The sequence below is a fragment of the Pseudopipra pipra genome, chromosome Z (assembly GCF_036250125.1).
Source record: "Pseudopipra pipra isolate bDixPip1 chromosome Z, bDixPip1.hap1, whole genome shotgun sequence".
NCBI classification, from domain to species: Eukaryota; Metazoa; Chordata; class Aves; order Passeriformes; family Pipridae; genus Pseudopipra; species Pseudopipra pipra.
In genome coordinates this window covers 49,223,492-49,236,004 of record NC_087581.1, presented here as the reverse complement: position 1 = coordinate 49,236,004, position 12,513 = coordinate 49,223,492, and the positions used below count along the sequence as shown (strand labels likewise).

At 40.0% G+C, this 12,513-nt stretch overlaps 1 long non-coding RNA gene across 1 annotated transcript; it reads right to left on the bottom strand.

Annotated features, from left to right (window-relative positions):
- Nucleotides 1–8,990: 8,990 nt before the first annotated feature.
- Nucleotides 8,991–11,921, bottom strand: LOC135407399 (uncharacterized). The gene is made up of 2 exons (XR_010426856.1): nucleotides 11,450–11,921; nucleotides 8,991–10,208 (listed from the first exon to the last, which is right to left on the bottom strand). It is a non-coding gene; the product is annotated as an uncharacterized LOC135407399 (long non-coding RNA).
- Nucleotides 11,922–12,513: the final 592 nt, after the last annotated feature.

Here is a 12,513-nt window from a genome sequence, read left to right as displayed (position 1 = left end):
CAAAAAATTTCAGTATCTTTTAATGTTGATTTCAATGTTAGCAATTTCATGTTATTCTGCTGTGAAATACAAGTTGTAAGAGAAACTGTCCATATAAGCTTTTATTACTATTAGCTAGGAAAGTATTGATTTTATAATAGGATTTACTATTATTAGTAATTAAGTCCTTTCCTATCACATTATCGTGAATACTGGGCAAATCTGAGCAGTAGGTGCTTGCTGGATATGGCTTTATTAATATAATAAATAAATAAACCCACATAGACCCAACTGGTTAGGAGTCGAGCAACCGAATCCTTTTATTCAAATGAAACAACTTATATGTGGGTTTGAATAGCATGTGACCTGTGGGTCACAGCATGTGACCTTAACCAATCTCACCAAGGCACTTCATTGCATGTGTGATAGAGTACTTGGGAAACTACATCTCCCAGAGTGCTATTCAGCACCCTTCCTATAACACGATCCCCACATTTCTCCTCTCTTTATTATAACAAGTGATAGAACAATTTTTAACATTACGACTGTGCTGGTTTAAAAGTTAAGCAGCAAGGGAAATGAACTCAACTCAAAAGAGAGACCACAAGTCAGAATAACAATTTAATAAAATAATAAAATAAGTACGATTATACAGACAAGCAATTTGGTTTTAACCCACAAAACCCAGCACCCTGGGGCATGAACAAAGTGGTGTTTCTTGCCCCCCCCCCCCCCCCCCCGAGTCCAAAGTAAAGGGAGAGGGGAAAAAAACCCCTGCTGGTGGGAGAGCTGTTGCAGTCTGGTCAAAAGTGGTGATTGCAGTCCAGCTGAGGGTGGTGAGCTGCAGTCTGGTTGAGAGCGGTGAGCTGCAGTCTTCCTCTGGATCCCACGAGTGGTAAAAAGGTTCCAAAACTCCAAGTTTATATATCCTCCAGTTCAGGCAGGAATGCTCAGTCCTTCCCTCAGAGCGGGGAATTCCATAAAAGGGTGTGAGGATGCTCAGTCCTTCCCTCAGAGTGAGGAATTCCATAAAAGGGTATGAGGACAGGAACATCTACAGGCCTCTACTGCTAACAGTTTCTGGGAAATGGCGTGGAAGGTTTTGTGTGTATTTGGGTAGAGGCATCAGTTTTATTTTTCTGAGATTTTTTTATAAAACTGGGTGTTGTGTTATCTGTTTTTCTTGTTAGGACAATGTGGTTGAGGTAGTGTTTGTTATGTAAGTGTAATCTATTCAAGGCACATGACGCACAAAGTATCTCCAAGTCTACACATATACATGTCCACACAACTTCTCTCATTTATACAAGGCTCTGCCATTTGCTCACAGCTCACGCTGCTCTGGCTCAGCATGGTTCCAGCACTTCACTGTGCAAGGGGGGGTAGTCTCTGTCTCGGTTGCAGGCAGCCTCGATCAGGTCCAGGCTCGCACTGTGTCCTGTCCCGGCACGACGTGGCCTGCGCAGCTGCAGCAGCGGCCCTGGGCTGCACTGGCCTGGCCGTGTCCCTGCGCTCGCTCTGCCGCCGCCCAGCGTGGTGCGGGCGGCGCTGTGGGGGGATTTTTGCAGCGAGGCAAGACACACACCCTCGCTGCTTGTTCCGCCCCCCTGCCAGGGCTCAGCGCGGGCCGCTGCACCACTGCAGCTCTGGCTGTGGCACAGCAGGGACCCGGCACAGCTCCAGGCACGGCCTCGGCAGCCTTCAGTTGTCCGCTTCAGGGGCTGGCGAAACTACTGCCACCACCGGTGCCCCGCCATGCTGAGCTGGATCAGGTCTGCACTCTGGCCATACGGGACCCAGAGTGCTGTGCTGACTCTCAGCCGCCCCCAGCATCTCTTCGAACTCTGCACTGTCGCTGCTGACAGGTGCTGTGGCCAGTGCCTCTGCAAACCCCATGCCGCTTCGCTTTCCCTCAGGCGTTGTAGCTGGTGCTTGTTTAAGGAATTTTGGCAGTTTCTGCAGAGCGCAGCGGGTCCAATGGACTCTTTTAACAGTGCAGATGCAGTGGACACAGGGGTAGGTCTCCATCCCTGTGCTGCACGAGTCCCTGTCTTTTTTTGGAGGGAGCAAACCCGACTCCCCTCTGGTGTCCTCTGTTTCACTACTTACCGGATTAACATGCTCTATGCACACCTCCTCAAGCTGGGATGCTTGACAAGCTGGCTGTGGGAAAGATGGCAATGCCCAGACCTCGTGGCTGACATGTGGCTGCAACTCGGCAGTGGCTTGGGGACTCAAAGTCTATCTTTCCCCAACAACCACACGGTCCGTGCCTGCGCAAAACCCAGCCCAAGTCCATTGTTAGGTTCTCTCTGTCTGTACGCAGTTCTCCTCCACTCCCACATCCGTTCCCAGTGTCTGGGGGAGTTCTTTGCCTGTTAGGGCTTGTGGGGGGGAACAAGAGGTATAAAATTTTTTTTCTTGGACGAGTTTAAGTTTCTTTGTGAGATTTTTAAGGTGTCCACATCTTCTATCTTTGCTTTCTCTTGAGGTGTCTCTCCAATTTTTTTCCAAGCAGTCACACTAAGGATTATCTGAGCAGAAATCCTGATATAGTTATTTCTATCCATTTTAATGGTCCGAGTAGCTTGGTTTGCAAGGTTTCTTTTGAATACTGCCTCAATGCTTTTCCATTTATGTCTGTTTCCCTTAAATTTAAACTTCTCATGCCAGCTTCTTACCTGGGCCCTACTGTAGCTTTGCCTTTTTTTCCCTTCAAACCTTACTCTGCCAGGTCTCCCGTGCACACAGTACTCAGATTCTCGGAGTTCCCCACGCGGTCCCTACCGCACGATGACCCAGTCCTTTTCGTACTGAATCCGACATCCTTTCTTTAATGATGTCCTCTGCCTGCTTCTAGCTTAGTATGCGATGTCTGGCTTTTTTCCTCCAGAATGCTTTCCTCAGCTTTAAAACAAGCGCATGCGAATGCTACCGTAATTCTCTTTGTTTCAAGGCAGTCTCTGATCATCCCTGTTACAGGGAAGGCCCCACATTCAGGGTGCCAAATATGGCTTTATTAATATAATAAATAAATAAACCCACATAGACCCAGCTGCTTGGGGGTCCAACAGCAAAATCCCTTTATTCAAATGAGACAATAACTTACATGTGAGTTCAAATAGTAACATGTCACAGCAGGTGACCTTAACCAATCACACCAAGGCACTTCATTGCATGTGTGATTGAGTACTTGGGAAACTATATCTCCCAGAGCCCTATACAGCACCCTTCCTGTAACACGATCTCCACAGCTGGATATGTCAGTATTGCAACCTATTAAATAGAAATAGCCTCAAAAGAGTTTTATTGTTGATGTGCACAGGAACATGATGCAACAACATACAAACAAGCAGTTCAGATCTGGAAGTTATTTGTCCCTCTTTTGGGTTTTACTGGCAATTTTCCAAGCCTTGCTGGGTCCTCTGTAAATAGCTGAAGTGCAACTCCACATGACTCTGCAGTGGTTTTGATTCTAGTGTTATGTATGCAGAAGCCAGCCTGATTTTGGCTCTGTAGTTTAACTCTGCAATGATTTCTAAGGACAAATAAATGCAGTTTGGAGAAATGAAATGAGAACTTCTGCTTTGCTGCAAAGACTTTTTCTTCACTAGCCAAAGCAAGAAGAGATTAAAGTACTGACAATAATGAAGTTCTGTTGCCATATGTCATTGTCAATATTGTTAATGATTGTAGCAGTAAACCTGCATTATATGGGAAAACTGTTGTTTAAACATGTCTTAAAATGGCTTTTTGTGGTCTCTTTGCAAACACATGCTTCTTCCCAACACCCCCTGTGAAGGACTATTGTCTCTCTCTCATACAGGAGTGTCCTAGCAAGATGTCCTGAGGTGTTTCTCATTGGACCTTGTTAACCCCTTCCTGCGATTGGGTGTTCCTGTAAGCCCCTTGAGACTTCTAAGGACTCTGTGAATCCTCCTAAACCCTATAAAGGTAACCCCCCCAACAATAAACCCTCTCTTGCCTCCTCTCCACGCCGGTGTGCTGTCTCTGTGCCGGCCATGGGACTACGTGGGTGGGGGGAGGAGGGGAGAGCACCTCTCCCCTCCAGGCTCAGGACCTGAAGAAACCCCTGGTGCTGGAGTTCCCTTTCCCTATCCACCTCAAGCCGTCAGAAATGGTTCCTCAGATGGAAATGGAACTAGAACTGGGCCACCCCACTCCATGGGGGGAAAGGGATCCAGAAATGATTAGTGGATTAAGTTCCTAAAGTTTACCACAGAAAGTTTATGACTTATTTTAGTGATCAAAACAGGAGAGAGCTTGTTTATGTACCATATCACTCTGTTTCTTTTGGTATTCTCTAGGTAAGAAAAAATGAGGAGAGAGAGTAGCAGAGGGAAAGATAATGGAAACATAGCCTTTTGTCATCTATGAGAGGCAATCTATTAGCAATTTTATTTTTAATAGAATGTTACAGTTGAATTTAGCTGTTTAGATAATTACAGTCATTAAGTATTTACATGAAGTGAGCTTTGGAATGGTTAGGAAACTAATAGTGTTGTGTATTTTAATATACGTATATTGGTGGATTTGGGTTTTTTGTTTTGTTTTGTTAATAGAAAGGAAATCTGACATTCTGGATAGAAATTGGTAGGGAAAAAGATCTGGATATAAACATGGATTAATTTTGGTGCTATAATAGATGTAACTTAAGTGTGTTGAGAATTTTGGCCATTGAAAAGTGCATTATCTTTAAGCTTCTCTTTATTCTCTCCCTCTGGAGCAAAATGAAAAAGCTGGTAGAATTTAGGAAAACAGTTGACTGCTTGAATAAATTAATGTAATTAGTCAGTCCTAGGAAGTCACATATTCTCATTTCTCTTAGTGCTGGATGCTATTTTCTGGTTTTAGAAAAAAAAAAATTAAGGGAGTGACTGTTTAAATACATGAGTGGCCATGGCTGTAGAAATTTCAATGTATGATATTAGGTTACTAGACAGCAGGTAAAATAATCAGTACAGCTTTGCAAACTGATTCTCTGCTAGGTCAATAACTTAGACCAAGGGGTAGACAATGAAACTCCTGCTCTCAGTATGTGACAAACCCACTACAATATGTTCATCATGTGTGGTTAAACTTTACAGCTACAGCCACACTGATTGTCAGCTGTTGTCTGCAAAGATGTTGCTGCCAGTTATGCAGCAAGGTCTAGTTAACATCTTCACATCTTATCTAGGGACAAAAAAAAAAGACTACGAAACCAAAGAATCTCAAGATATTTAATCATCTGCTTCTTGTCCTGTGCAGAGCTGAAAAAGCATTGCAGTTAGTCACAATAGTTTGCAAACAAAATGTCTTCTTAGCCGTGTCTGTTTTTTTTGTGGTAACTAGCTTCACAAAAAGATGAACAAATTATGAAAATCAGGATACTTTTATCATTTATGTAGGACAGCTTGAGGAAAAGTGCAGGACACAGCTTGTATTCTGGATTTCAAAGGCCAAAAACTTGTCTCTCTTGACAGTGCAATATGGCAAGAGGCTGAGAGAGGACTCTGAAAAATAGTAGCATTTGTCACTAATTGCATCTTGTGCTTTTGTGCTTCACTAGATATTATGGAGATTGACTAATGAAATATCTGTGAAGAATTGTTTTGCAAAAGTTGTGATTACCAAAAGCACAAAACACTGTGTGCTGAAGTATGTTATGCTATCTTTCCAAGTAGACTTTGCTTGTATGACTTGTTTATTATAGTGTAAAATCATGGGCATATTTCTGTACCCATGTGTTTGTTTTCACTTTTCCAGGAGAGATTGGAAATTATCCCAGTACAGAGTCTAAGCTTATGTACTAATGGGAAACAAACTTTAAAAAGGCATTTCTATTATCTAGAATAAACTCCCTTATACTGAAATATTATTAAATTTTTTTAAAAGAAATTTTACACTTTGTTTTGAAAAGCCTTGTCAGTCTATGAAATTGTGATCACTCATTTTCATTCTCTACTATATTAAATTGAATGTTGTTTATTTTGAATTGCTTTATTTTGCTGAAATATGTTTCAGTAACGCTGTCTGACTTGTTCCCTTGGGATATTCATGAAAATGAGATGTGTAGCACATGAAGTCAGACCAGCAGGAAAATTTAAAATACAGTAACCCCTTCTAGTCTTTCTCAAAATAACTGATATAAAAAAGTATCCATGCTGTTTTAAAGGTTTTCTAGAAAAGACTCTATAGTTTTATGTATTACTTGTATATATCTTTTTTGCATAGTTATAGAACTAATAATAATTCCTATCTGATATCCCTTAATAGCGAAACAAGATAACAAGAACAACCAATGCTTTTCTCTCCTTGGAACTGGAATAGTATTAGGTTTCAGAATGCAAGAAGCTATTTTCAACAGAAAAACATTTTTAAGTTGTATTTTAAATAAAATATAGTCTATACATGACCAATACTTTTTCAAACTAGTAGTGATTACACAAATACGTCGTGCATAACACTTTTGCTCATCCTCAAAGTTTAGTATATTTCTTGCTTTTTCTTTGCATGCAGTCTTTCTTCTAATTTGTGATTTACACAAACACAAAGTAGTTTGGTGATGATTAGATAGCTCAAAATATTAAAATAGCTTCCACAATTCTTTTGGAAAGATACATTTGTAAAATAAGGCTTGTAATACTTTTTAGCAACGTTCTGTTGTAGAGCCTCAATTTCCAAATCAGGATGTCTTAGCTATTTGTGTTCAGAAATTTTTTACTGTGCTGTAGTCAGCAGTCTATATTTCACTTAAATACAGGCTTTGATAGGTTATTTCTTTGATATGCATTTGATAAGATTTCTTTTTGTAAGCATTTACTTTCACTTCATGGGTTTAAAGTTAATTTGTGATTGTCATGTTACAGAAGTAAGATCTGCATGTCCATGGTTCTAACAACTAAACAAAAGATACTGTGTATTAAAATTTTGGATAAATATAATCCATTATTTCAGACTAAGAGTTTGGCGTTTAGTTGCATGAATCAAAATAGGTATGTAAAAATTATGTCAATTCTGTTATACAAAAAAGCTACACATTTTACAACTAATGCATTATTCTATGTCTTTCCTCCCCTCACCTTCTTCCAGTGATTTACTACTGGTGGCTTTAGTACTTTTCTCTAAATTTTTCAAAGAGCTTCACTATCTGAAGAACTAGAGAGAGCTGTCTGTCAGAACTGCTTTCTGTCAGGATGGCAATTTTCAGAACAGATCTGAAAGAATTAAACAAAACCCAAAGCAGACAGTGGATGACATATATCAGTCTTTGTTGCCATGAAGTATAAAATTTCACATTAACATCAAAGTATATGTTTTAAGAATGAAAGAGAAGTTAAGCATCTAATAAGCATTGCACTGCAATGGAATTTACCCAGTATTTTCTTTCACAAGCTTGCAAGGTTTTATCCTGTTGTAATACTTTCCTACTACTACTTTTTCAAGCAAGGAATTACTGTTGTTACTACACAAACATTATGGATACAAACTGCAAAGTAGTTTGGTTATGGGACCAAACTATTCTCTTTGAGTATGAAGCATAATTTGGTTGTCAGGCTGAAGTCTAATGTATACTTACAGAGAAATAGAATTCTCCTAGTTTCACATGTGCTGCAGAATTTTGACGTAAATCTAAGCAAATATCAAGCTCTTTCTGAAAACATTTCTTTCAGGTGCACTGTTGCAGCAAGTTTTCAGGATTCTTTCAATTTATAAATAATTTTTGTTCCCACATTCTCTCACTCAGAGCTTGATCATTTTATTTCTACCAGCAGTGAAGATTCTCTGGAAACTGTTCAGGCCCACATCATAAATCATGTCTGGAAGATGAACACCTGCCATGAGAAAGTCATTCACCTTTCACAGTGAAAGGATGTTATGCTTAGGAAGCTGCTGAATCACAAACATTTCCTACCTACCACATTAGCAGGTTGTTTGATATTCCATGGCTTCCTTTTGTTTCCTTACTGCACCCATTTGTCTGTCTTCTGCTTGAGTGACAAGTCACTTGGCGTGCATTCTATTTCCAATGAGCATGATGGACTGTTCTCTGATCTCAAGAAACAATCACTCAAAACCTCATATTTTAGCACAGAAGCCCCTAATCAGGTCTCATGAGACTCTCTATCTCTATTTTCACAGCCTCTACCTTCCTTTCTACTCCTTTTTGCCCATCACTCAATATGTGAAAGAATGTAAATATAATGCTCTTTATTTCTGTGTAAGAGAAGCAAGATACTGCTTCATCGCTGATTTAAGAGTTCTTAGCTGTATCATAAGGATATTGAATTTCTTTTCTTTGAAGCTGTCACTTAAACATGTTGTATAAGCCATTCATTTGGCAGCCTTTGGGCATGAAAATCGTAATGTTAGTGATGCAGTTTCAGATCCTTGGGGTAATACTAATTTGGAATAACACTTCAATAGATAAGGGGAATACAAACTCACATCATCAAGGGAAATTTATGGAGGTTTCAGAGAAACTTCAGTTTCCTTGGCAGCTAGAAACTGCAGGAGAATTTAAATGACAACAGTTTACAAAAAAACAAATCTGTGTTAATTTTCTATTTGACTTCTAATAATATTTTTTTACCTTCAGAATTGAAAATTCTCTGTTACCAAAAGCTTCCACTAGATTTATGAAATTCTTGGGTTATTTTAACTTCTAGATAAAAAATTGGGGAGTTTTTTTTTGTTTTTTGTTTTTTTTTTCCCCACTAATCTTAGCCTTTCTCCTAAATCTTTACACTTGAAATGCTCTCTGTAATTTTTTATTTATTCACTTACTTGCAAACCTTTAAAAATGTTCCAAATACCTTCCAGTTGAAAAGAATACAAGAAGTTGAAATGAGGATGTCTCTTTTGACACTTTTCAGGTTTTTTTTAACATAAAATACACTCAATACATGCAGGGAAGTGAAAGAACAAAATATCTGAGGATGAACTACATAATCTCTTTCAGTGAGACAATTAATCTGGTTTCCGAGGTAAAAAGACTACTACCTGCACAGAATAAGCATTATTTATTTCAAATAAACTATGCACCACTTCACTCACAGATGCTTTGCAACAGAAATGAAGCTAAAATCCAGTTCCATATGGTACTAGTGGTTACTTAAATCATTAGACCTCCCTTAAATTTGTTTTCCTCCTCCTTAGCTTCCAGATAACCTTCCAAATTATAAGAGAAGAATTCACTTTTATTAAACAGTCCTGCATCATCCTCTGAATACAACCAGGCAGTGTCTTGAATAAGAAAAAGCATTGTGGGAGATTTGTTTAGTGATTTAGAGATCCATTCACAGGGGGACTGAATAAAAGTGGTAGAAAAAAACTTAATTCTGGCAGCATCTTTCCCTCTGTCAAGGTTCCTAGTCTGTGCAAGTTTCATGCTTCACACTAATGCAGGATTATTGTAAAATACTTGTTGCTGTCAAATTGTTACTCGATTCTTCTAGATTTGGAGGTGGTCATGGTTCTAGATACCTAAGAAAAGGAAATGCATATATATATATTTGACGCTTTAAATTGAATTCTTAATTTGGCAGTATAGTAGACTTCCATCTTTTTTGAGTAATGATTAGTCCAAGAGCCACCTAGAATTGTCTAGCATACAGAAAGCTCTGAATTACCAGTTCTCTGTTCAGCTTATCTGTATAGGTGCTAAGAGAAACCATACCAGGGCTTGGAACATCATCAGATGCTCCACATACATCTCTCTTCAACAGTGTCTTAACTGTGATTTTACTATGATGATGAAAAATCAAATCAATCAAATAAGGAAAAAAAATACGATTGAGTCATCAGCTGACCCTTTTCTGACTCACTGGTGTGATACTTGCCCGTGTGAGTGAGTTCCAGCAGGTGTATTTATGGCCTTCTTTAATGGCATATATAAACTACATTTGCTACTAGGAAAGCAACATTGTAGGCATTGAAATTCATGATGATTATTTCTCTCTTAAAGTTTCTAAACTCTCTTAGCCTTCAGTTCCAGATTCTCAAAGCATACAGTAATTCTCTGAAAATGAAACGTGATTTTCCTTGCTTATATGACAGAAAAGCAGTTTCATGGCCTAATGAAGATAAAATGTATAGGTTTTAGTTACAGAAGAAGCACAAATTAGAAGACTAAATAAAATCATGTCTGACAGCATTTTGCTGTCTCTATCCTGTAGATGGAGATGTCTGCTGGTCCACAAAATTACTTGCTGGTGTCATTCTCCCTAATTTACAGAGAGGAAGAAAGAAAATGTTATTGATTTTGCCTTGATCAGTCCAGTGACGAGCCTATGGAAAGGCTCTACAAAGAGGGTAATTGAGGAGACAGTGAACTGCAATAAGGAGTTATGAGCAGTCACCAACGCCCCTGGGAGAGGAAACTGAATTTGTTATGGTTTTGCCTCATCAAAGATATACAAGTAACACCCCTCAGTGATGCTCCCCCCCCCATGATACTGAAAAGCTCATGTGATTTATGTAAAATACAGAAAACATTTAAAACTGTATCAAGGTTAATATTGCTAAATTTAAGTCTCCTGACTGTTGAACTTCTTATAGCACTTTCTTTCTTGGCCTGATTTTTGGGTAAAACCCAGTTCTTCAGAAATACTGACGCTTTCCAAATCTGTTAAAAGATATATGTGCATGGGTGTCGTAGTTTGAGACCCCCAAAAATCCAATTTCCAAGTCCAAGCCCCCTCCCACAATTTGCTTCAGTGTGAGAGGGTTTTCCAGACATAACACAAGACTCAGTATGGGGGGAAGGGAATTATATTACAATTATTACTTAAATGAATACTATAATACATTATATACACAATCCTAACTATGTCTCCTATGGTAAAGGAGGAGGTCTAATATTTATATTAGACCAAGTCCCTCCTCTCCAATAAAAGTTCAGAAGGGAAGAAGGAAAGATTCTTTCCACTTTCAGGGCAGCAGTGTCTCTCCTCTTCAATGCAGCAGAGGTAGCTGGATTTGTCCAGAGGTAGCTGGAAGATTTCTCTCTCCATTACAGTATAAGGGGTCTTCTCTCACCCCTCTCAGCCCTTCGGCTCCAACTGAAGGTCTCTCTCCCATGGGCTGCAAAGCAGGGACAAAACTTGCTTCACCACAATCATATCACGAAGTGCAGGGCATCTTCGTGAAAATCCCTTCCTCAGGAGATTTAAGCTCCTCCTGAGTTAGAACGGTTAGGGCAGCTCTCAGATCAGTCTTTGCCCCAAGCATCCTACCAGAGCTCCTTTGCTCTGTCTCAAACTGCCAGCGTGGCAGCAGGCAGGGGGGCAAGGCCACTTCCACCGCATTCCATCCGCCCCGTTCTGATCCAGCTTCAGAACATCTCTGAGCTTCTTAGCTCCTCTCTCCGGTGCTGCTGCATTTCAGGACTCCTTTCAAATGGAAGTCCACCCCCTCCTTTTAAGAGGAGTCTCCAAGGGTTTTTGGGAAAGTAATTCAGTCTTACCCCCAAAACAGTCTTTGCTGAGTTTTCTCTGCTTTGTTGCCAGCTCTCCCTCCTGCAGGAACATCTCTGCATCTCCCAGCCTGGCTATGTGCCATCTTGCTGCTTGCTATCTCTTTTGGCTCTCAGCCACAGTTCTCTGTTCAGTGCTGCTCCGCCACTGCTTTCAGTGTCTTCTGCTGCTGCTCATAGTGGAGAAACTCCCCCAGCCTTTGATGACGGCACCCAGTCCAGTTTTAACACTACACCGGGTCTCCCGTAGTCTTGGCTGGGGGCTAGGGGCCTTGGGCCCCAGTGGGGCTCGTTGGCCCCTATCTCCTTGTGGTCTCAGACCATGGCTGCCTCTCTTCCAACTACGTCATCCTCCTTCTTTTCCGGTCTAGTGTGATATGTTTTAATTTTGCAGGGGTGCCGATTGGATCAATACCAAGAAACACCACTCCCCTGGAGTTAACCACTTTTCTAACTCCAGGGGAAAACACCTTCCCAACCCAGGACAACGGGTGTTGGAACTATGTATTTGAAAAGTCTTTCCTCAAAGGCACCGTGAAAAAACAGACAATTAGGAAGAGGAGTGCTCCAGTCCATTGAGTATGAAGACTAAAGCTTACTTGCTTGGATTCCTACATATAGGTCAGCCTTTAAAACATCTGTGGACAACTCATTAAAATATGTAATGCTTCCTAAAATGTCCCCTTAGAAGTTGTTTCCAATATTACATTTCTAGTTCTGGTACAGAACTGCCTATCTGATCTGCCTAGATTTGCAAGATACAGACACTGGAAAGGCAGTATTGGCAAACTATTTAATGTCAATTTTAGATTTGACATAGCTTAGAAAAAATTCCTCTACTGCAATAAGAGAATTAGGTTTATTTTGCTCTATGACTATTTAAGCTGATCTTCTATCTGTTCCAATGTAAATTGACATTACTTGTGGTTGTTATAATTTAAAATTATTAACATGTTGATCATTCTCTCCCTATCTTTATAATCTTGTTTAATTAAAACAAGTGTTTTGTTTAGCCACTTTTTGAACCTGGTAAACCTTCGAAGCAGTAAAAACAT